General features: G+C 38.3%; 2 long non-coding RNA genes across 2 annotated transcripts in view; both read left to right on the forward strand.

Annotated features, from left to right (window-relative positions):
- LOC102129505 (uncharacterized) overlaps nucleotides 1-24,598 on the forward strand; it is a 324,484-nt gene that overhangs the window by 220,257 nt on the left and 79,629 nt on the right. The gene's annotated exons all lie outside the window — the stretch shown is intronic.
- Nucleotides 22,006-22,810, forward strand: LOC123569531 (uncharacterized). Its single transcript, XR_006693305.3, has 2 exons — nucleotides 22,006-22,093; nucleotides 22,243-22,810. It is a non-coding gene; the product is annotated as an uncharacterized lncRNA (long non-coding RNA).

Here is a 24,598-nt window from a genome sequence, read left to right on the forward strand (position 1 = left end):
CTTTGGGGTGCATAAATGTGAGAGATTCTCTAAGTTAGACATTCAAAGGTGAAATCACCAGGACACTAGCACAATCATTTTCAACTTTATGAGATAGTCCCTAAAGTGGCTGAACAGATTTCCGCTCCACTATCAATTATGAAAGTTGTTGGCCAGGAGTGGTGGCTCATGCCTGTAATCTCAGCACTTTGGGAGGCCGAGGCAGATAGATCACCTGAAGTCAGGAGTTCGAGACCAGCCTGGCCAACATGGTAAAACCCCTTCTCTACTAAACATACAAAAATTAGCTGGGCGTGGTGGCATGCACCTGCAGTTCCACCTACTCAGGAGGCTGAGGCAGGAGAATTGCTTGAACCTGGGAGATGGAGGTTGCAGTGAGCCGAGATTGCACCACTGCACTCCAGCCTGGGCTACAAGAGTGAAACTCCATGTCAAAAGAAAGAAAGAAAGTTGTTATTGCTTCTTATTCTGTTCTGGACCCACTTTCTCTGGTTACACTGGGGTAAGGAGTCCAATAGGCCTCTCCTGTATTATGTGTGGCATTTTCAGTATCCACTCTAGGAACACACTTCTGCAGTAGGAGGAGTTCCTATCAACATAGGATGAGTAAAAGTCACCCACAGAGAGGTGGAGGAATCTAGGGGAAGGGGACAAGTCATCCCCAAAATAATTTATCTACTGGTTTCCAGCCATCTCTGAAACTTCTAAAGATGATGAAAAGAAAGAAAGCTGGAGTACCCCAGGAAGCAGCAGAGTCCTCCTTCACAAGCTCACCAATCTCAGCCCCATCAAAGTTGTCTAGACTAGTTCACAAATTGGGAAGAAGACCATTCACAGCTAGGTCCCACTTGCAGATAAGAGACCCAGCAGGATCGGCTTTTTTTCAGAAGCAATTTCAGAGCCATTCCTACTACAAAAACAGTGGTCCCGCCATCACAGAGTACTGAACATTGCACCTAAGACTGTGTAAGGAAGTGGCATACAATCGTCATGGAAAATAGCAGGGAGTGATCAAGACCTAGGGGTGACTGCTACCATATTTGAGCCCAAGGAGACAGTTCTCCTTAAAGCCTGTCACACAGGAACAGAGCAGAAAGCTGCATTGATGGTCATGGCTCAGGGAGATATTTTTAGAGAGTCAAATTCTTTAATGCAGTATGAAGAAAACCATACACTCTCAGAATGAAATACTATCTTCTGCTTAAATTCTTCTGCCACCTGACCTAGTAGTGACCTCACTGTGTATTCTGTGATGTCAATTATGCTGCAGCCTGAGACTCAGTCAAATGGAGCCCCATCTCACACATGCTCAACCTGAGTGTCCCTACTTGTCCAAACCCCCTATAGATTTGATTCTCCATGAGTATGGCTAAAAGTCATAGATTGAGAGCTGGAAAGCACCACCATCACCATTTTCCTCTCCTCTTTCCCCAAAGAGCCCTGAACACACACAGTGAACATTTAGTCCAGCCCAGGGAAAGAAAGGACAGAATAAATATGTATCCTATTTGATATTTAAGGGAGGAAGAAGAGGTGTGACTGTTTATCCTGGCCATTAGCATAGGAAAGTCTGTATCATATCTATTTCTTAACGTATAGTTTATTCTTCCCAACTTATTTGGGTTCGCCATCTTAGGAATTTCTGGGCCGGGTGCGATGGCTCACGCCTGTAATCCCAGCAGTTTGGAGGCCGAGGTGGGTGAATTGCCTCAGTTCAGGAGTTCGAGACCAGCCTGGACAACGCAGTGAAACCCCATCCCTACTAAAATACAAAAAATTAGCCGGGTATGGCGGCATGTGTCTGTAGTTCCAGTTACTTGGGAGGCTGAGGTAGGAGAATTGCTTGAATCTGGGAGGTGGAGGTTGCAGTGAACCGAGATCACACCGCTTCACTCTAGCCTGGTCGACAGAGTGAGACTCTAAAAAATAAATAAATAAATAAAATAAAATAATTTCTAAGTGTGTGTGTGTGTGTATGTGTGTGTGTGTGTGTGTTCTATACAGGGAAGGTTAAGGTCGGGGTAGGGGGATTACAGAGTACAGCTACTCACTACTATCTGGGGCTGCCTAAACATCCAGCTTGAGCAGATGAAGCTTTCCAAATAACCATGTTAGCAAATAATTGTTCACGTAGTGACTATAAAATTACACCAAGTTTTCCTGTGTTTAAGAAAAAGATACAGCTCTTAAGAAACATAAAACTCAGGAGCCAAATAAAGATTGAGCTGGAGGTGTAGAAATGGATTTCCACTGGGGATGATAAAATTACAAAACGTCATGAGGACTTTCTCCCCCAAAATGCGAAGTAAGGGAGCAGTAAAGAAATAGCAACTTAAATTTATTTTCTTAAGAGACTGAATCAAAGTTTCCGTAAACTTTGTTTGTTAAGACAGAAGTTATGGATGCTTCATCACTTGTTTGGCAGCTCCCAACAAATATTAAGTTTTAGACTTCAGATTCAACAAATGTTTATTGATGCCCAGACTTTCTCAGGCATGGAGCACATAATTTCATTTAAACCTCACCGTATTTCTTTGAAATAAATAGTCTTACTAGTGAGGCAGCTGAATACCACTGAGTTTAAGTCATTTGTTAAAGCTCGCATAGCTACTAAGCCACGAAGCCAAAGTTCAAACCAGGTATGGGTCCACGTAAGTTAATGAATCTTTTGATAGAAAGAGAAAAGTAATGAGTTATTTCTGGAAAGTAGTCTAAGAAAATTCGTTCAAATACTATTATTACTTGAGGTGAGACACCCAGAGAAATGGAAAAATGACTATGAGCAAAAGCTGGGCTGGCCATTCCTTTCTGAAGTTTATCTTCTGTCATTCAAAAAAAAAAAAAGAAGAAAGAAAAAGCTCCGTGATCCCCAGACAAAGAATAATTTTGCAAAAGTTCAGTGGGCTTACTTGTTTCCCATCTGGATTTAAGCTTGACTTTGACTCTCTAACACATAAAAAGTTAAGGAGGTTCTAATGATCTGTGCTGGAAAAAATTACAAATGATAAATAAGGATAATTGGTTTATCCTATTGTAAGATCATTGGAAATGCCCTTTACCTATGGATACCCAATTTTTCAGCTAGTAAAGCAAGACTTACGTTTGGTGGTTCTGACATCAACAGTGTAATGATGGAACACTAAAGGTTTGAGGCTATCAGGCAATGAAGGTCGCACCAGTATTGGCAATGTAACTACAAGAATTTTGGGGGGCCAAATCCTCAGAACACCTGAGTTCTGGGTTTCAGATCAAGTCTCATTTTGGCGGGTGGGGGTGGAATATGTAACCTTGAGGTCTTTTGCAATGATTTTTATTTTTTTCATTATATATCACAATTTTGTTTGTTTGTTTGTTTTTGTTTTTGTTTTTGTTTTTGAGACGGAGTCTGGCTCTGTCGCCCAGACTGGAGTGCAGTGGCCGGATCTCAGCTCACTGCAAGCTCCGCCTCCCGGGTTTACACCATTCTCCTGCCACAGCCTCCCGCATAGCTGGGACTACAGGCGCCCGCCACCTCGCCCGGCTAGTTTTTTGTGTTTTTTAGTAGAGACGGAGTTTCACTGTGTTAGCCAGGATGGTCTCGATCTCCTGACCTAGTGATCCGCCCGTCTCGGCCTCCCAAAGTGCTGGGATTACAGGCTTGAGCCACTGCGCCCGGCCAGTATCACAATTATTTTTAAACACAGGTGCTAAAATTTGTCCTACATGGTTTTTCAAAAGAATAAGTATTTCTTTTAAAATACCAAATACAAAGTCTATAAAAATAAGTAAACAGTATTATTTTAAAAATATAAAGATGTTTATTATTATTATTATTATTATTATTATTATTATTATTATTTGAGATGGAGTCTTGCTCTGTCACCCAGGCTGGAGTGCAGTGGCCAGATCTCAGCTCACTGCAAGCTCCTCCTCTCGGGTTCACGCCATTCTCCTGCCTCAGCCTCCCCAGTAGCTGGGACTACAGGCACCCGCCACTTCGCCCGGCTAGTTTTTTGTATTTTTTAGTAGAGACGGGGTTTCACCGTGTTAGCCAGGATGGTCTCGATCTCCTGACCTCATGATCTGCAGGTCTCGGCCTCCCAAAGTGCTGGGATTACAGGCTTGAGCCACCGTGCCCGGCCAAAGATGTTTATTATTAATAATTTACAATATTTTTAACTATGCAGGTCTTTTTGATATGAAAATATTTTTAAATTATTTGAACGTCAGAAAAATACGTATATAATGATCTACGTTTTGATTTTCCTCCTATGTCATAGATGCTTATCTGGTGCAAAATATGGTTTGTTTCAACTAATGGTCTTGATATACTTTAACACCACTGTGTGTAAAAAGTTTATACTGTGTGGAAAAAGTTACACTTAATAGTACAAATTATGTTGTGTATCACCTAGGAAATGAAGCTAGAAATTATATAAAGCAATCTTTAGAGCAAAAGCATAAATTAATTCAATTTTTATTTCCCATGTAAAGCTTCATATATTTTAAAACAGAGTTTTAAGACATTTTATGTACTAGATGTTCTTACAATTAAAGATGTAATGTATCCTTATTAATTAAAGGATGTCTAGATTTTTTAAAAAATAATAAAACTGGCAGTTGATTTTCTTTTTGCTCTTCCATCTCCAGGTAATCAGTGTATAAAACTTAGTATGTGTTTTTCTACAACTTTATCCTTGTTCATACAGTTATGTGCAAACAATTATAATACCTACTACTGTTTTTTTTTTTCTTTTTTTTTTTGAAATGGAGTCTTGCCCTGTTGCCAGGCTGGAGTGCAATGGTGCAGTCTCGGCTCACTGCAACCTCCACCTCCCGGATTCAAGTGATTCCCCGCCTCAGCCTCCCTGGTAGCTGGGATTACAGGGGTGCACCACCACGCCGGACTAATTTTTGTATTTTTAGAAGAAACGGGGTTTTGCCATGTTGGCCAGGATGATCTTGATCTCTTGACCTCGTGATCTGCCCGCCTCGGCCTCCCAAAGTGCTGGGATTACAGGCGTGAACCACCGTGCCTGGCCCTTACTAAGTTTTTTTTAATGAACCCTCCCATACATATTACTTTGTTTATTTTGTAAACTGCTTTGTATCTTTATGTTAAAAAGTATATCTACATACAATTTCAACTAGCTATAAAAGTCCCACCTGTAGGTCGCAGCATTTGGAAAATAAGGAAATAACAAGTAAACATATAAATTACCAGTAATTTAATTACTCAGAGAGTGCTACTTTTTTGCTCTTGTTGTTGTTGAGATGGAGTCACTCTGTCACCCAGGCTGGAGTGCAGTGGCACAATCTCGGTTCACTGCAACCTACCCCACCCCAGGTTCAAGCAATTCTACCTCAGCCTCCCGAGTAGCTGGGATTACAGGCACCTGCCACGGCACCCGGCTAATATTTGTAGTTTTAGTGGAGATGGGGTTTCACCATGTTGGCCAGGCTGGTCTTGAACTCCTGGCCTCGTTATCCACCTGCCTCGGCCTCCCAAAGTGCTGGGATTATATGCGTGAACCACTGCGCCTGGTGGAGAGCTGCTGTTTCATGTCTTTTTATTATAATTGTTTTATATTGGAACAGTTTAAAAAAACCCGAAGCTGTAAAAATGGTACAGAGAGATTCCATGAGCCCTTTGTTCAACTTTACATGACCACAGTACATTCTCAAAGTGAGGGCATTGCCATTGGTATAATACTGTTAACTACCAAACTATAGACTTCATTTGCATTTTACCAGTTTGTACATGCACTTTTTTAGTGTATATTTCTCTGAAATTTTATTACACTTATAGGTTCACGTAGCTATTACTACAACCAGGATACAGAACTCTTCCATCAACACAAAAAAACTTCCTCCTCTTACCCATTAGTAGTCACACTCTCCCCACAACTGTAACCCTGGCAACCTCTGATTTGTTTTCCATCATTACAACTGTATTACTTTAAGAATATTATATAAGCAGAATCGTAGAAAATTTAAGCTTTCGAGATTCCCTTTTTTGGTTCAGTATAATGCCTTTGGGATTCATCCAAGTTGTTGTGTGCAATAATTTGCACTCTTTAATTGCTGAGTAATATTGTGTTGTATGGTTGTACCACAGTTTTTTTTTTAGCCACTCATCCATAGAAGGTCATTTCAGTTGTTCCTAGTTTTTGGTTATTACAAACAAAGCTGTTATGAACATCCGTGTACAGGTTTCAGTAAGAACATACATTTTCATTTCTCTAAGATAAACACCCAGTAGTGGGATTGCTGGATTATATCATAGGTATATACTTACCTTTATAAAAAAAACTACTACACTCCTTTCTAGAGTGCCTGTATCATTTCGCATCCGCACAAGCAATATAGGATTCACACCTTTTAAATCTGTATCCTGTATATAAAATTAGGTGCTTGTTATGTAATTTGATATCACATCTTAAAAATTCCTTGAGTATTCTTTGAAATCACTATTTTATTGTCTGCAAACTATTTTATCTTGTGGGTATACACAATATATTTTATCAAACCACTCATTACTGGATATTTAATTTTCAAATTTTTGTCAGGAGAATTATCGTTACGATCAATGTCTGTATTAGTCAGAGATTGGCCGGGAAATGAGAAATCACTCTAGGTATTTTAGAAGGAATTTAATCTAGGGAATTTACGCTGCAGGAGGAGCTGAAAAACCAGTTGCTGAGCAACCCAGCATCTAGAGAGAGCAGGAGGTTGCTATCAACCCTGGAGGAGGAGTGATAATATGGGGAACTGGAAGGCAGAACTACAGAGTGGGAACTGGAAATATGACAAGGACTGCTTGCAAAGTAGTGGAAACACAGATTTCTGTCTGCTAGCAGCTGAAGCATAGATAAGACAGAGCTGCTTCCATTTAGGTCACAAAAGCAGGGACAGAGTTGAGAAGTATCTTGGATTCTCCCCTCCTCTGATCTTCTTTTCTGCTAGTGCCTCCTACAGCAAAAACGCTCCAGAAACCTGAGGACAAGAGAGCTTGGGAACAGTTTCCCAGCCTTGGGAACAGCCTGAGCAGTTTCCTCAGAATGGCAAAGGTGGGTGTGAATTGATAGTAAACAAGCCTGAGGTTGAAGAGCACATCATCCTGGCACACAAGTGTTTTTGATTATTTCCTTAGGATGCATGCTTAGAGATGGAGCTGTAGAATGACCAGATCAAAAGAAAAACCATTTTGAGGGCTTTGATATGTATTTGTTACATACCACTAAGTTGTCCTGTGGAGAAACTGCACCATTTACCCATGCCTCACAGTCCCTGGCACTGAAACTGCCATTTGAAAACAATACCCCCATGTGATAGAAAAATAAATTATTGGCCAGGTACAGTGGCTCATGCCTGTAATCCTAGCACTCTGGGAGGCTGAGGCAGGCAGATCACCTGAGCTCAGGAGTTCACGACTAGCCTGGCCAACATGGCGAAACCCCGTCTCTACTAAAATACAAAAATTAGCCAGGCATGATGGCGGGTGCCTGTAATCCCAGCTACTCGAGAGGCAGACACAAGAGAATCGCTTGAACCTGGGAGACGGTGTTTGTGGTGAGCTGAGATCGCACCACTGCACTCCAACCTGGGTGACTGAGCCAGACTCTGTCTCAAAAAAAAAAAAAAAAAAAAAAAAAAAGAATATTCAAATGTTTTTAATGTGTTTTACCAAAACTTTATCCTTTTCATGAGAATTGATGGCTGACATTCCTTCTTATTTCCTTTGAGATGTTTACTCATTTTAAAAGCAGGTTTATGGAGGTATAATTGAGATACAACAAACTGCACATATTTAAAGTGAAAAATGTGATAAATTTTCCTTTATACGTACACTGATAGAATCATCACCATCAAGAAAATGAACATATCCATCAGCTCCTACACTTTTCTCTTGCCCCTTTGTAATCCTCCCTTCTACCTCTGTGCACCTGCCCAAACTATCCTCAGGCAACCACTTATCCACTGTGTGTCACTCTAGATAGCCTTGCATTTTCTGGGAACTTATATCAAATTGAATCATATAGGCTATTCCCTCTACCTCTCTCTCTCACTCTCATTTCTTGTTCTGGCTTATTTCACTCAGCACGATTATTTTGAGATTTATCTGTGTCATGTTTTTTGTTCATTTATTTTTATTCCTAAGTAGTATTCTATTATATAGATGGACCACATCATCCATCTACCTTTTGATGGACACTTGGGCTGGTTCCAGTTTTTGGCACAAATAAAATTGCAATGAACATTTGTGTGCAAGCGCGTGCATGGACAAATGCTTTTTATTTCTCTTGGATAAATAATTAGAGTGGAATGAAAAGTATATGTTTAACTTTTAAGAAACTGCCAACTGGCTGTTTCAAAGTGGTTGTGGCATTTCACATTCCCTGTGGCATCTGGGAATTCCAGTCTCTCCCCATCTCTGCCAATGCTTGGCATAGTCAGTCTTTTATATGTTTAAACATTTTTCCTCATGTATGTTGCAAATGTCTTATTGTTTTGAAAGAGCTGCTTTTCTTAGCTCCCGTTTGATTATTCCATTTTCAGTGTGGACTATGTATTTTAATCAGGTTTTCTAAGTTGGTGCCTGGCCTGACTTCACCTTGGTCCCACCCAGCAAATTCCTCATTTCCCTCAGGGATTTCATAAAACTCTGTGTTCTTCTACAAAAGAGATCATTCCCATTATCTTCATGGTTCCTCAAAATAACCATGAATTTTTGTAAGCTAGAAAGCAAGCTAGTGTAATATCACAATGTGATAATCTCAGTTTCTTCTAAGCCTTTTTATACTGCCCCCTGTTTTTGGTCAGAGACAAGGTCTACAACTTCAAACATGGCCCTCAGAGGCAGTTGCACGGTCAAACTTCATTTTTCATGACAGCGATACCCAAATGCAGAATTTAAAGCATCTGGTAAACAACACCAAACTCTGGATGTATTCCCCATGTCACAATGGCACATTTGCAAATTGAGTTGCAGAGTTAGCCGTAGGGAGCTTCTCATTGGTCTCCAATGTAAATGTAAAAATGTAGCTCTCTGAACAACCGTAACTGTTGATTTGTGGTATGTGTTTGGAAAGCAAAGCATTTAGGCACTGGCCCAAATGTAAAGTGCAAATAAGGCCTACAAGGCAGATGTTTACTATCCTCAAACAAATGGACCAGAGGGCTCCATGGACACCCCAGCTGTTGATTTGCTCCAGTTTCAGAGAAAAGAGAGTCCCTTCGTATAAAATCACAGTTGCTTTTGCAAAAACAGTTACGAGTGAAAAAGACATTGCCTTTTAGAAATATAATCTGATGATGATTTGTTTGGAAATACATTGAGTCCAAGCTCCTTCTCCACTCTCACAGGGAACAGGATTGCATTTTCTAAATAAGTGAATGGTTATTGGAATGTATGATATATATTTATTAAAAAGTTCATTTAGCAAAAAATTATTCATAATGTATGTCATACACTTTCAAACAACCTTTGGACTCATACAGCTTAGATTATAGAAGTAGAAGACGGATGTTATCTAAAGAACATACAAACAGATATGTGATTAAAATGGAGATGAATGTCTCCACGGGAAAGTACAGAATGCTATGTGAAGGTGTGTATCTGGGACTTGCCCTCGTCTGGGGTTTTCTCTGAGAAATGATACTTGATTTGAAACCTGAATGATGATTAACTGAAGGAAGAGATGAGAGAAGTGAATTCTAGTCAGAGGAAGCAACATATCCAAAGGCCCTGTATCGGGAGGGAACAGAACCCTCTTAGCCCCTGAAGAAGGCCAGTGTAGATGGCATGAAAAGGAGGGTGATAGAAAAGGCAGGCAGAGGGCTGGCACTGAGGGTTTTATTGACCATGTTAAGTTGCTTGGGTTTTGTCCTAAAAGAATGAGAAAAGTCACTAAAGGGTTTGAAGTCGTGGTGATCCATCTGATTTATGTTGCTGAAAGATTGTTCTGGCTGCTTTGTGGAGAGCTGTTTAGAGTGGTATCTGATTGAAAGCAAAGAGACGCTGGGGCAGGAAAACCCCGGGTGCCGGAAGAGCAGGTTTGAGAGTTCAGTTCAGTTTCAGTCATGATGAGTTTCAGGTGACTTTGAGGCACTCTGAGGGAAGACAGATGGGCAGAGCTATGTGTGGCTCTGGAGCTCAGAAGAAAGACCTGAGTTCGAATGATGAATTTGGCTGTCACTGTCGCACAGATGGTGGCGGAAGCTGTTGGTAGGTATGCCTTGGATTTCACAGACTTTACAGAATTGATAGTAGGTTTAAAACCAAATCATGAGGGATCTCAGTATTTAATGTCTGGATATTTAGGGCTTAGGAGGTCAGGAGAATGAGAAGTGTTCTGGAGGGTGGGGAAGTACCAAGGGAATGTGGCATGAAAATCAAGGGAGAAAAGTGTTTTCAGAAGGGGGTGGTTAATACCACCACCAATTACTGAGAGGTCAAGGACTATGAGGCCTAAAAAATAATGTACTAAGTTTAAAATATTTTATCAATTATTATTGAAACAGGTGGGTTTGTTTTACCCCTATAAGTATGTTTTATGCTATATTCTTGTTATCTCCTTTAAGTTACGTTTTGATCTATATGGATTTTTTTTGTTGTTGCTGTGAGCTTTCTCTGTGTTTTGGAAAGAATATATATTGCATATAGTGGTATATGTATATATTTTAAATACTGGTTTAATTTCCACTTTTCCTAATTGTTAGAGTCATTCCATAATTATTCCTAAGTTCCCTTACAAAAGATGAGAAATTAAGCAATTTATATGGTCTCTTCCTGCTTTCCGTATCTACTGTGTTAAAAAAATTACATCATCTGGGATTATTTAGTACATTTCACATATTCTTTTTTAAGAATTTGTTTTACATTTACATTTTTTTGCATTTACAACGAATAGGCATCCTCTCTGTGTATGTTTATTTTTCTTTCATTTTCTCTTTTCTTTTCTTTTCTCCGTTTCCCTTTTCTTTCTTTCTTTCTTTCTTTCTTTCTTTCTTTCTTTCCTTCTTTCTTTCTTTCTTTCTTTCTTTCTTTCTTTCTTTCTCTTTCTTTCTTTCTCTCTCTCTCTCTCTTTCTTTCTTTCTTTCTTTCTTTCTTTCTTTCTTTCTTTCTTTCTTTTTCTTTCTTTCTTTTTTTCTCTCTCTCACTATCTTTCCCTCCCTCCCTCCCTCCCTCCCTCCCACCCTCCCTCCCTCCCTCCCTCCCTCCCTCCCTCCCTTCCTTCCTTCCTTCCTTCCTTCCTTCCTTCCTTCCTTCCTTCCTTCCTTTTCTGTCACCCAGGCTGGAGTGCAGTGGTGCAATCATTGCTTACCGCAACCTTGTACTTCTGGGCTCAAGCCATGCCATACCATATCTGCCTTATATCTTTTAGACTATATCTGCCCCATTCTTGGCCTCTGCATTTTTTCATTTCTTGATTAGATTGCATCTTTAGTTATATTTAAATAAAAATATTTTAAATGTGTGGATTATAACGTAATCGTCAAAACAAAATCCAAATAATGTAGAAGTTTAGGCAATGAAAAATGAAAGATCTTCACACTTCCACCCTCGGTGCAGAACCACAATTGAAAACAAAATTTCTTAGTTTCTTTTTTCTTTGAAAACACATGAGATGGGGATGTCTAGATTTTAGCCTACTTGGCAATTTGTGGCCATATTTAATGTGAAATTTGTACCTCTCTAAACTTGTAACTGTTCACTCCTGGAAAATTCTACTTCGATGATTTCTTTTCCATCTTTTCTTCTTTCTGGAACCCTTTCAGCTGGTTGTGGAATCATCTTCAGTCCTCAACTTACATCAGGTAACACATTACACCCTTCCCTCACTTCCACCTAGTTGTTGCAAGTTGCGACCCTGGAATGGATTCAGGCAGTGAGACTGAATAGACACAGTGATCTGTTATACGGCTGCCTAAAAAGTAATGCCCCCATGAGAAGGGGTGTTCTGACTGGTGTAGCCCTAGATTTCTGAGCTGTTTGCAGGAAATTGGAAATGAAGAATCTTCTTCATTTGTAGGAGGTTTGTAGGAGGTCTCTATTTCAGGTGAAAAAGTCAAGATATGTGTTTCTCAGTTGAGTTCTATGAGTCTCATAGTCAGGAGTGACTCCTTCAGGTTTCAGGCATTTATATTGCCTATCATTTTTAGTAAAGTTGCAAATTTTTATATTTCTGAATTTTGGATTATTTTAATGGACTGCCTTAGGTTTAGTATTTAAATGGGAAATCTCAAAACATGTTTACTGAATACAGATTATAGAAGTGACACATGATTAACCTCTTTTATTTAAAATGTAAATGTGAAGAATGGTAAGAGAAAGGTACAAAGCTCCCGATTTTATATCAGAATAATATTTTTGCCATTCTGGTAACTTTTCCCCTTGTCTTAGAGTTTACTATAGACAAAAAATAATAATAATAATAAAAAAAAAATCCCTCTAAAATATCTATTGCTTTGACATTTTTAAGTAGCAGTGAACCGGCCTACAAATTTATTCTACCAGCATCCACAGCATTTTGCTCTCACAACTGTCCTGCTGGAATCAATAAACTGTTGATTAAAAACCTTGTTACTTAATACACTTAGTAAGCTTAAACTGTTTTTTAGAAACCTAATCACTTTCATGTCACTAGCTGCTGGGATAGAGACAAAAGCTGGGGCTAATTATTAACAACTTCACAAAGCTGATATTGAATTTCTAATGTATCCCAAATGCCCGTTTTCTCTGATTAGTTCCTGTGTCCCACTAGCTAGCACATTGTTAGCTTGGAGAATTGCTTCATGTTTAAGATCCTAAGGTTTCAGAAAAACTTGAAACAGTAACAGACTCTCTGGTCGTTTTGAAACAGTCTTGTACTGATGCAACATCTGGATACCAAGGGGAATAATCGCTGGCTGGTAGACCGCCAACAGCATCCTCATACACCACCTGTTTCAAGATGGCTGACTCCCAGCAGCTGAGTAAAGAGGAGGAAGAGGATCAGAATTGCCTTGTAAAACAGGCCAACCTGGTTTAGACATATTCTAACTCTGAGATATCTGTCTCCTCCCTTGAATTCTTTCCTGAGCCCCAGAACTGTATTTCCAATGGCCAAATACACAAATATTCTCCAAGTTGCAGAGGACCACAGCTATCTGCCTGAAACACTATATTGAAAATTGGAAACTGGAGACTGAGATTTTGAAGTGAAAACCAGTCATCAAGCTGTCCCTGCGGTTATGTCCTGGGAGTAAAGGTGACATAATTAAGGCATCCAATTAGGTTGGCATTTATTGGTGAATATTCTGACTTCTGAGTAGCTCACCTGCGTACGTCATATAATCTTATACTCAGAGCATGCTGGAGTCATTATGCTTCAGACATGAGTCTCACTGGTAGAACAAGGTCTAAGGGCAAGACAGAAAGATCATTTTCCCCTGAAATCTGCCTATCTCATTAGCCTTTTCATGGGTGATAAAACTTCGCCTTCTCTCCAAATATGCAGGGGTCCCGTGGCTATCAATACTAAGCATGCCATTTCCATTACTGTTATAAATTATGTGCCAAGCCCCTGGAGACCTTTGTCCCAAGGTACAGATACTTACTGAAGATGAACTATTATATGACAGCAGAAGCAAAAAGGAACTTTAGGAAATAAAACTAACAGACTTTTTAATAAACCATTAATCCATTTAACATGTGTAAAATGGTCAGTTCCAGAAAGTGGAGTACCTAGTTCACAACGATTATTCCTGAAATTACCACACACACAGACACCCCCCCCCCTTTTCAAGTAAATAAGACCAACAGTTTAATATTCTAATTTTTATTAATGGTTTTGTTTGATTTTTTTCTACCTTTTCTAATTCTTCTGATTGAATAATCTCTGTTATATTCTGCCCATCCTCCCAGATTTATTTTTGGTTTTCTATTTTTCAGGATCTGAAATGCAGCAGAGCTAAAAGTTGATCCTGCTAGTTGTATAACAAAGATACTGTGGAATTACATTGTCATATTATTTGTAAGCCCAGATGTATAATGGCATTGGAGGTTCTTGGTTAAAATTTGATAAAGTTGCCACAAAGTGAGACTGGGTTTCCCATCAAGGTGCTGTGCATTACATGCTTTGGTCAAATGACCAAATCACCTCCACAATTTTATACAACATGTTCATTTCAAAATACTTATTTAAATAACTCATCTTATATCTTTACTTTCTATCGCCAATCACTGTCTTGAAGATTTTTACATAAATATAAATAGTTACGAGTGGAACCAATACACAGATAAGGCCAATTTCCTTCCTAAGCTAAATATTAGTTTTCTTTCATCCCATGAAACTTTAAGAAGAAAAGTACTATTCCTCAACAAACAGTGAAAGAATCTGTTGCTGGCTGATCTGCCTTACAAGCAATACCAAAAAAAATCTTTCAGCTGAGAAGGAAATAGTACCAGATAGTAACTCAGATCTGTATGAAGAAAAGAAGAACACTATAAATGGTAAGGGAGTAGTGAACATATAAGATTGCATAAAGGTGGGCAGATCACCTGAGGTCAGGAGTTCGAGACCAGCCTGGCCAACATGGGGAAACCCCATCTCTACTAAAAATACAAAAATTAGCCAGGTGTGGTGGCGGGTGCCTGTCATCCCAGCTACTCATGAGGCTGAGGCAGGAGAATCGCTTGGACCCAGTAGGCAGAGGTTGCAGTGAGCCAAGACCATGCCACTACACTCTAGCCAGGGTGACAGAGACAGACTCCGTCTCAAAAAAAAAAAAAAAAAAAAAAAAAAAGTTGCATAGATATGTATGGTACTACCTTTTCTCTTTTCTTTAAAGATTTATAATTATGCATCGTATTGTTGAACTTCTAACAGAAAGGTGCAATATGTATGACAGCATTAGCACAAAAAAAGAAAAGGGAGCTATACTGGGGCAAAGTTTCTGTATTTTAGCTGAATTAAGTTAGTATTCATTTGAAGTACATTGTGATAAACTAAGATGCAAATTACTATTCCTGAAGAAACTCCTAAAAATTATAAAAATATGTATCACTAAAAAAGACAAAAGAAAATAATACACTAAAAATAGTCATTTAATTTAAAAGGCAGCAAAAAAAGGGATAAATATATGAGACATATAGCAAACAAAAGAGTATAATAACAGATATAAATCTACCCATTTGGATGATTCTATTAAAAGGTGAATTAAGTAAACAATTCAATCAAATGGCAGATTGTCAGGCTTGATTTTAAAAAACAAACAAACAGAATCCAAATATATGCCTTCTGTAACAGATACATTTTTGATTTTAAGAAGTTGAAAGCAACATCCAACAGTAAGAGATATAAAATACTTATGTAAATAACAGACAAAATAGACTTGAAGACTCCAAATATGACTAGAGACAATAGGCTACAGCATATGAATAAAAGGATAAATTCATCAGAAAGATGTAATAATTATAAGTGCATACACAACTAAAACATAGCCCCAAAATGCATTAAGCAAAAGTTGTCAGAACTGAAAGGAGCAATAGATAATGCAATAATAATAAACTTTAATATTCCACTCTCAGTAGTTAATCAAACAGCTAGACAGAAAATCAGCAAGAATATAGGGGATTTGAACACCACCATCAACAACTTTGACCTAACAGACATTTATAGAACAGTCCATACAACGACAGGAGAAAACACATTGTCTCAAGTGCCAATGAAATGTTCCCTAGGATAGATCATATACTGAACCATAAAACCATTAACAAATTTAAGAAGATTTAAATAATAAAAAAAAGTTCTTTGACTACAATGGAATTAAAGAGCAATGAAAAAAAACAATGGATGCTTGAGGGGATGGATATGCCATTCTCCATGATGTGCTTATTTCGCATTGCATGCCTGTATTAAAACAACTGTTGTACCCCATAAATATTAATATATATGTACACCAACCATGTCCCCACAAAAATTAAAAAATAAATAAAATTTGAAAAAAGAAAAACAACAATGGAAAGAAAACTGGGAAATCTCCAAAGACTTAAATAAACCAAGGGTAAAGAAAAACATTACAATGGAAACTAGGAAATATTTTAAACTGAATGAAAATAAAATCACAATATAGCAGAATTTGTGAGATGCAGCTAAGTTTAGAGAAAAATTTAGTGCTTTAAATGCCTATATTAGGAAAGAAAAAAAGATCTCAAATCAGTAACTTGAGCTTCTACTTCAAGCAACTAGAAAAAGAAACAGCAAACTAAGCCAAAAGCAAACAGAAACAAGGAAATACTCAAGACTAGAGGATACATCAATGAAATTACTAACAACACAACAGAAGTTAAAAGGATGACAAAGAAATACTACCCAAATTTAGTCCAATAAAGAAGATGACTTAGACAAAACTGAAACATTCTTAAAAAGATTCAAATTACCAACATGAATAAAAGAAGAAATAGAAAATCCAAGTGGACCTATTACAAATAAAAAACTGACTTGGTAACTAAACTCTCACAAAGAAAAGTTAGACTCAGTAGGTTTTGCAGATGAATTTTATTAAATATTTAAATAATAAATAATATCAGTGTTTTTTTTTTTCAAACACTTTCATGAGTCAAAAGAGGAGGAAGAACTTCTTATTTATCCTGGGGTAATATTAACTTGATATGAAAGTCAAAAAAGACATCACAAGAGTGGAAAGCTACAGGCCAATAGTCTTCATGAATATACACACAAAATTTTTTAAAGAAATATTAGCAACATAAATCCAGCAATATATAGATAAGATTATACACTATGGCCAAAGGGGGGTTTGTCCCAGAAAGCAAAATTGCTTTAAGATTTAAAAATCAATTAATGTTGTATACCAATTATTAATAGAATAATAGACAAAAAGATGTAATTATCCAAACAGACTCAAAAAAGTATTTGACAAAACTTGACACCTATTATGATAAAAGCCCTTAACAAACTAGGAATAGAAAGAGAAAAAATATCTATGAAAAATCTGCAGCTAATATTATACTTAAAGGTGAAAGACTGAATACATTCCCCCTAAGACTGGGGACAAAGTAAGTATGATTCTTTCACCATCTTCTGCCAATAAGGCAGGAACAAGAAATTTAAGGCATGTGGATTAGAAATGAAGGAATAAAATAATATTGTTCATGGGCCATTTGACATGAATGTAGAAAATTCAAGAAATTCATTAAAAATCTAGTAGAAATAATAAATGTATTCAGCAAAGTTATAGGATACAAGATCAAAATATAAATATCAATTGTATTTCTATATGCTAGTAATAATTTGAAAATGAAATTTAAAAATAATTTCGTTCCAATCACATTAAAACTAAGAAGAATAATGTTAGCACATGAATTATAAAAGTTTTACACTAAAAGTATAAATCTTTGCTAAGAGAAATTAAAGAAGATTTAAATAAATGGAAAGGCACACTGTGTTCATGAATTGGAAGACTCAACATTGTAAAGATAATGACCCACTGAAATTGACTTGTAGATTTAATACAATTCTCATGAACATCTTATATATATAACACAGTATAATCCCTTATCAAAATACCAGTAGAGTTTGTGTAAACCTTGAGAAGAAGATCCTAAAATATATATGGGAATGCAAAGGACCAAGAATAGCCAAAACAATTTTGAAAAAGAACAGAATTAGAGGATTTTATTACCCTATTTAAAACATATTGTAAACCTCCAATGTTTGAGACAGTGTGCTCCTGGCATAAGAAGAGGCATTATAGATCAATCATACACAATTGATAGTCCACCTAAGACAAGGTGACAAGGTGCCAAGGCAATTCAATGAGCAGGAATAGTCTTTGTAACCAATATTGGACAATTGGACATCCAATGGACAATTGGATAGTCACAGAAAAAACTGTGAATTGAAACTCTTACCTTACACCATAAATACACATTTACTCAAAATGAATCATATACCTAAGTGTAAAGAGCTGAACTATAAAAATTCTAGAAAAAAATCTTATGAACTTGGCTTAGGCAACTCATTCTTAACTATAATACTGGAAGCATAAAGATGAAGAAAAAAATTAAGCTTCATTAAAGTTTAAGAACATAAAAATACAATGCTGAAACCATACAAATAGTTACAATCATATATCTAATAAGAGATTTGTATCCAGCATATAAAAAACATTTACAACTTAATATGAAGACACACAACCCAATTTTTTAAATGGATAAAAGATTTGAATAGAGATTTCACCAAGAAGATATATGACTGGCCTAATAAGTACACGAAAAGATGCTCAGCGTCAGTAATCATTAGGAAAATATAAATTAAAATCATACGATACCACTTTATACCCACTAGGATGGCTGTAAGAAAAAAGTCAGAAAGACAATAACAGGTGTTGGAGAGGATGTGGAGACACAGGAACATTGCTGTTGGGAATATGAGATGGCACAGCCATTTTGAAAAGGAGTCTGACAGTTTTCCAAAACAGTTAAACTGTGGATTAGAAAGAAAGAAAGAAAATTGTCTTATTCATAGACTATTTGACCTGAATGTAGAAAATTCAAGAAATTCATGAAAAATCTACTGGAAGTAATACATATGTTCAGCAAAGTTAAAGGCTACAAGAAACCACATACAATCTGCAAGTAGGTATCTACTCAAGAGAAATGAAAATATATGCTTCCAAGAAAGATACGTCTGTAAATATTCATAATCTTGTGATACATCATAGCTAAAAACTAAAACTTCCATATGTCAGCCAATTGGCAAATAAATAAAATGTAGAATATCCATACAATGAAATATTAGCAATAAAACCCCCAAAATTATTGACACATATTAAATATGGATAAATACGGATAAACCATAGTCAGGCACAGCCAGGTTGAATCAAAAACCCCAAGTTGCTGAAAGGGCTCAAGAATAGGAATTGGAAAATGAGTGTTTGAGTTGTGGCTCTGCCACCTACTGTCTGACGAAGCTTCAGTGAGTCAGGCAACTAACGGGAAGAGCTTCAGCATCTTCACTCAAAACATGAATGGCTTGAACTGAATTGCATCTAACCTTCCAACTATAATATCATAATATAATATTGAAAACATTCGTATTTAACTTAACAATGTATCTGTAGGCAATGTCATTCTACCCTCCAATATAATTTTTACTCTTCTCCCGTTTTGCAGTAGCCACACATGTGGGGTGGATTGAGCCTATCTTCTGGCCACTGCAATTGATTCCGTGATGTGAACTAGGATCCAAGCCTAAGCCAGTTGTTTGTTGCTTGTCATTTTGCTGGACAGAGAACTGGTTCTAAAGCTCTGGATGTCTCTCTCTGTCTCCTGGAATTTCAGCTATAAGGCTTGTCTTGAACTGCTGCTGGCAGCTGTCTCTGCCCCACAACTGGAAACCAACCTGAGGGCACAGCTGGAGTGTAGAGAAAAGCAGAGGAGAGAGGCATGCAGAGCAGTAGTGCTAAGGGCCTTGATCAAGCCATGCCTGAAGCCAAACATATCTTCAGATCTTTTATTCCCATGATTGAGTATATGCCTCTTATTATTTAAGACCATTCTCTATTACTTGCAATCACATGTATTATGTCTGATAAAATGGCTGTGCCTTAAAAATCTAAGTCCCAGGTCATTAGAATCTTAAACTAGAAACGTTGAGGATGAGAACTTGTTCTCCCAAACATTATGTAGTACTGGTTTGGCTCTCTGATATGTGACTGCAAAATGATGGGGTGAGTGAATTTACTCAAGACTGAAACCAAATACTTTGGGTATATGTTTAGAGTACAGACTCCAGGAGAGGATGGGGATTTTGTATATATTACTACCTTAAAGATGAAGAATAGTTTTTAGACCCTATTTGGCAGTTGGCTGGTTGGCACCTGGCTGCCTGGAACATCACAGCCACTCAATAAATATTTGTTGAATAAATGAATAAATGGATGAAAGGAGATGAGGCAAGAAAGCAGGGGGATGGTGGAGAGTATGTATTAGCATCACAGTTGTACTAATGTGGGCAATTTTATAACGCAAAAGTGGATCAAACTAATTTGAAAGTTTCCCAGTAGTCCATGGCCACATCCATGATTTGTCGATCTGAGACTTGTATCTCTCAAAACAAGCTATAAACCTTATGACAAAGAAGATTTAACTGATGAAACAACTTGATGACAAAAATCAGAAAAGAAAAAAGTTGGCTCAGTTAGAGTCTTTCATGATGTATGTAAGTCAGGACATTCTTTAGTGAGCCCTTCATCCTGGCTCACATTGCAGTCCCACATAATTGTATCATGAGACTGTGCTCCTTAATTCTGTCTCCCACCTTAGTTTCCATTGCAACCCTTAGCACGATTCATTCAAGAGGAGGATATTTGCTTATTGACTCTGGTCTTCTCTTCTTATAAACGAAAGGTCCATTTGCTTCAGAAATTTCCCATTTGGTTCTCTAGGAATATGTACAAAGTAAGCTCACAAACTCTTGAAACAAAAGAACTTTAAAAACATATATTTGAAAGAAGACCACACAGGTGTCATTGGACATGAAGACGAAGTTTCACTTTTATAGGATATGACAACAATCTGCTAAAGGACTGGGCCCTAAATTTGAAATCTCAGGAGGAGAAAAGCCATATAAATAAATTAAACATGTTAACTGAACCTTGGTATTTGTGACATAAAGCGGAACAAAATTTTATAGCATTCGATTCCACTTTTTCTTCACGAAAACTATGTCCTGAGATATTTTGGACTCAATTTTCTTTTAGTCATTCAGAAAAAGAAACATAATACCCCTGTATCCATTTCTGCCAAGCACTCAAGATGGAGTGTTTTCTGAAATGTTAAAAAAATGAGTCCAACATAAACTTGATAGTAATACAAATAATTTTTTTCCTCAGACTAATCATTTCACCTACATGATCTCATTCTTCTTTACAGCATTTCATGTGATAGGATGTCATGTAATAAGGCTATAAAGCTCAGAAGAACCATATTTCAGATAAAAATGGAAGTTGGTAATAAACAAAGCTGGCTTGTTTCACTGAGGATGGAGTGGTATACTAAAATGTAAACACCCTGAAAACTAAGCCTGGGTAGAAGGGTTGGAAATCCTCTCTAACACAGGCAAAGACAGCAACTCTCTTATCCTTCCACTAGAAAGAAAGAGTGAAGCCTCTGATTTGGTGTTGATACATAATACACCCAGAACTATCTCCACTACCCCTGTGATTGCCACTCACCTTAGAATGACAAGACTTGGCCAACTGGCTTCTGTATAATGAGCCGAACACCATTTTAGAGTTTTATTTTGCTGTTGCTATAAACCCAGGGGAAGACACCAATCCCAACTGAAATCTAAGAAGGAAGAAAAGAAATGAGATCTCAGCTATGAACAATCCATCAGCCTTTCCAGAGGGGAGATGTTGGCAGAGGTCACTCCGGTCAAAGCTGAGAGTGAATCCCTCTTCTTCTTATAAGAAATCTGCGGGCTGGCGTTGCGTTAGCTTGCCACAAATGCAAAGCCTTAAGTCTTCCATCAGTAGCACCTGGTCTGCTCCTGATGGACGAACAGAAATAATTAAAGGTGTCAGAACTTTCTGGAAGAAATCCAGGTGACAAAATTCTCTGGGGTGAGTACAAAGTGAACAGAGCTTAGGAACACATTTCCTCGCTTTCACTTTATGTCTCTTCTCATGTCTCCCCAGGAATATGCAATCATTCGCAAATCACTCGTCATGGCAGGAACTGTGTCTGGGCTGAAAGCCTAGGGAACAGAGCAGCGTGGATATGGCCTCCTTCCCACAACCCATGCACTTTCCACACCTCAATGGCACGTTTCTTCTCAAATAACACACAGTGCATGCAAGCTGTGAGAAGGGGTGGGTGCAGGTAGGGAGTTATATTGAAACCAAACCTGGCTTATGCCTGAAATAGGAGGCAGCAAGTATTGGTTGGCATAGCAAAGACCTGGGTTGACAATTTCTAAACTCTACGAATATAAGGAGATGACTGTGCTTTATTAACAGGACTTTTGCCCTCCTGCAGAAAGTCTGCAAGGTGTCAGTCCAGACTGAATCTAGTGAACAACAGAAGAGACACATTGCTCAGCAGGTAGGTCCTGCCACCTCTTCTCCCATACAAGGCTCACACTCTTCTCTAAACAAATGTTGGACAAATAGTTAAATAGTACTGACTTGAAGTGACGGAAAATGCATGGCTTGACTAAGATCGTCTACATTTCTCTCTCACCTTCAATCCAGGAAGACAGATGTGTGCTTTTCAGCACAGAAGGAAACAGCATGAAAACCAACAAGCAAGCAAGGAAACCAATGAATATAATAACAAAACTGATTATGTTGGGAACCTGATGAATACTTGAGGAGGAGGAGGACTTGAGAACTTTCTGGCACTGGAAGATCTTCACATGAAGGAACCAGGAGGCAGGGAAAGAACTACTCCAGGAACACTTAACAATCTAGACTCGTCCACTGTTACAGTACGAAGGAACTAGAAATTCTGGTGTTTGGAAACATTTTCTTAGTAGACTTCTTCTTGCTTTGTTTTGTTCTTCAACATGGTATAGAAAGCCTGATACTGAAACAGAAAACTGGGTACTTTTCCTGTCGGAGTGAGGGAGGAAGCAGGGGCTTGTGTCTGGAGGGTCCTCTTGGATGACTGTCAGTGGTGTAATTCCACAGGACCAAAGGTTTGAAAGAACGCAAACTGGGCTCATTTTCAAATGAGAGAAAAAGGCCTCAAGGTTCTTATTAGAAAGAGTTGTTGATCTATTAAATAAAAATAAAACCAAATAAATCCAATTCAATGAATTAAGATTTTCAAGAGATGTCAGATGTGGCCCCTGTACTCATGGACTTTTTCATCTGGCAAGGAGGAAAGATGTGTGTGAAAACATACTATGGGCCAGGTACGGTGGCTCATGCCTGTAATCCCAATACTTTGGGAGGCCAAGGTGGGTGGATCACCTGAGGTCGGGAGTTCGAGACCAGACTGGCCAACATGGTGAAACCCCGTCTCTACTAAAAATACGAAAATTAGCTGGGCGTGGTGGCACATGCCTGTAATCCCAGTTACTTGGGAGCCTGAGGTAGGAGAATTGCTTGAAACCAGAAGGCGGAGGTTGCAGTGAGCTGAGACTGCGCCACTGCAATCCAGCCTGGGAAAAAGAGTGAGACTCCGTCTCAAAAAAAAAAAAAAAAAAAAAAGAAAGAAAGAAGGAAAACATGCTGTGAGCTATGCAGTGAAGAGAAGCAGATCATAGGCTCTGGGAGTTTACACTGGAGAAAGTTTTCATTCAACCATGGAGATACTCAAGGCGATCTTTAAACAAGGTCTGATATCATGGGTAATGTTGGGGTCTATGCAGAGGTGGACATCAGGTAGGAAAGGATCAAGCAGAAGAACTGAGAAACGAAACGTAAAGTGTGTACAGACCGCAGTCGGCAATTGGGATTTATATTCTGCATGAATAAATTCTTGGAAAGTGACATTTAAGATTTTAAATGTGAGCTCAAAGAATGTAACTTTTACTCTGTGGGTGAAGTTCTGTTTTGAGATGGGAAGTGACAGAAAATCAGAGCTGAGATTTAGGAAGATTAGTCTGGCAGAGGTTTTCAGAATGGCTGATGGTAGGGACAGACTTCAAAAAATTAAATAGTGACAGAATGGAAAGAAAAAGACATGTGTGAGATGAATGACCACTGAGTTATTGTTCCAACACGGTCAATATAATGCAAGCACGACCCAATAAGATGGCACCTGTGAAAAAACTCCATTAACTTTTAGTGCTAATTAAATGGCAGAGAAAGAAGTCATTAAGGGAAAGGGTGCTATGGCTCAAAAATTCGGAATTCTAATCTCAACTTTGAGGCCCTGACTAGTGACTATGTGTAACAATTTCCTCATAAAATTAAGAGGTAAAACAGTGTCTTGGGAAGAATCAAGTTAATAACACAGGTTTAACCTGAGTTTCCCAGAGGTTACAAAGCTGGGTGCAAAGGCGGTCCAAGTAGCATTAACACCAAACAAGCAAAGAAACAAAACCCAAAACCTCAAGTCTGAATCTCTCTCACTGCAGGGCTCTAGGACCTCAACTCCTTCTGAAATCTATGCCTCTTACTTATGGTACTTTCCAGAGAGGGCTACCAGATTTAGCACACATGTACAAAAGTTGCAAAATGCTCAAGTAAATTTTAATTTCAGATAAGCATGCATTTTTTTTTTAATACAAATATGTTCCAAATGGGTATCCACCTTGGTCACCTCTCTACTCCATTGGTGAGGGAGGAGTCTCACCTTATGGTTATGGGGATGGTCAAACATATGACACCTGACATTAGAGAGATGACATTGGCAGCAACTTATTAGTCCCTTACAACCTGGCATGGGAGAACTCTGCACACCACGCAGCGCCACCTGGAGGTTAAACCTGGAAACCGAGTAAACATAACAGGAGCCCTGGGAGGCAGGCTTGGTAGTATCAAGAGGGTGAGGTGAGCCCTGTCTCTGGCAGGAGAATGAAATTGACTTGTTTGAACAATTCCATGGGCTGGCAAGGAACTGAAGCCCATTATCTAGGGAAAGGCAGGCACTGTCCCT

This window comes from Macaca fascicularis, chromosome 16 (genome assembly GCF_037993035.2).
Source record: "Macaca fascicularis isolate 582-1 chromosome 16, T2T-MFA8v1.1".
NCBI classification, from domain to species: Eukaryota; Metazoa; Chordata; class Mammalia; order Primates; family Cercopithecidae; genus Macaca; species Macaca fascicularis.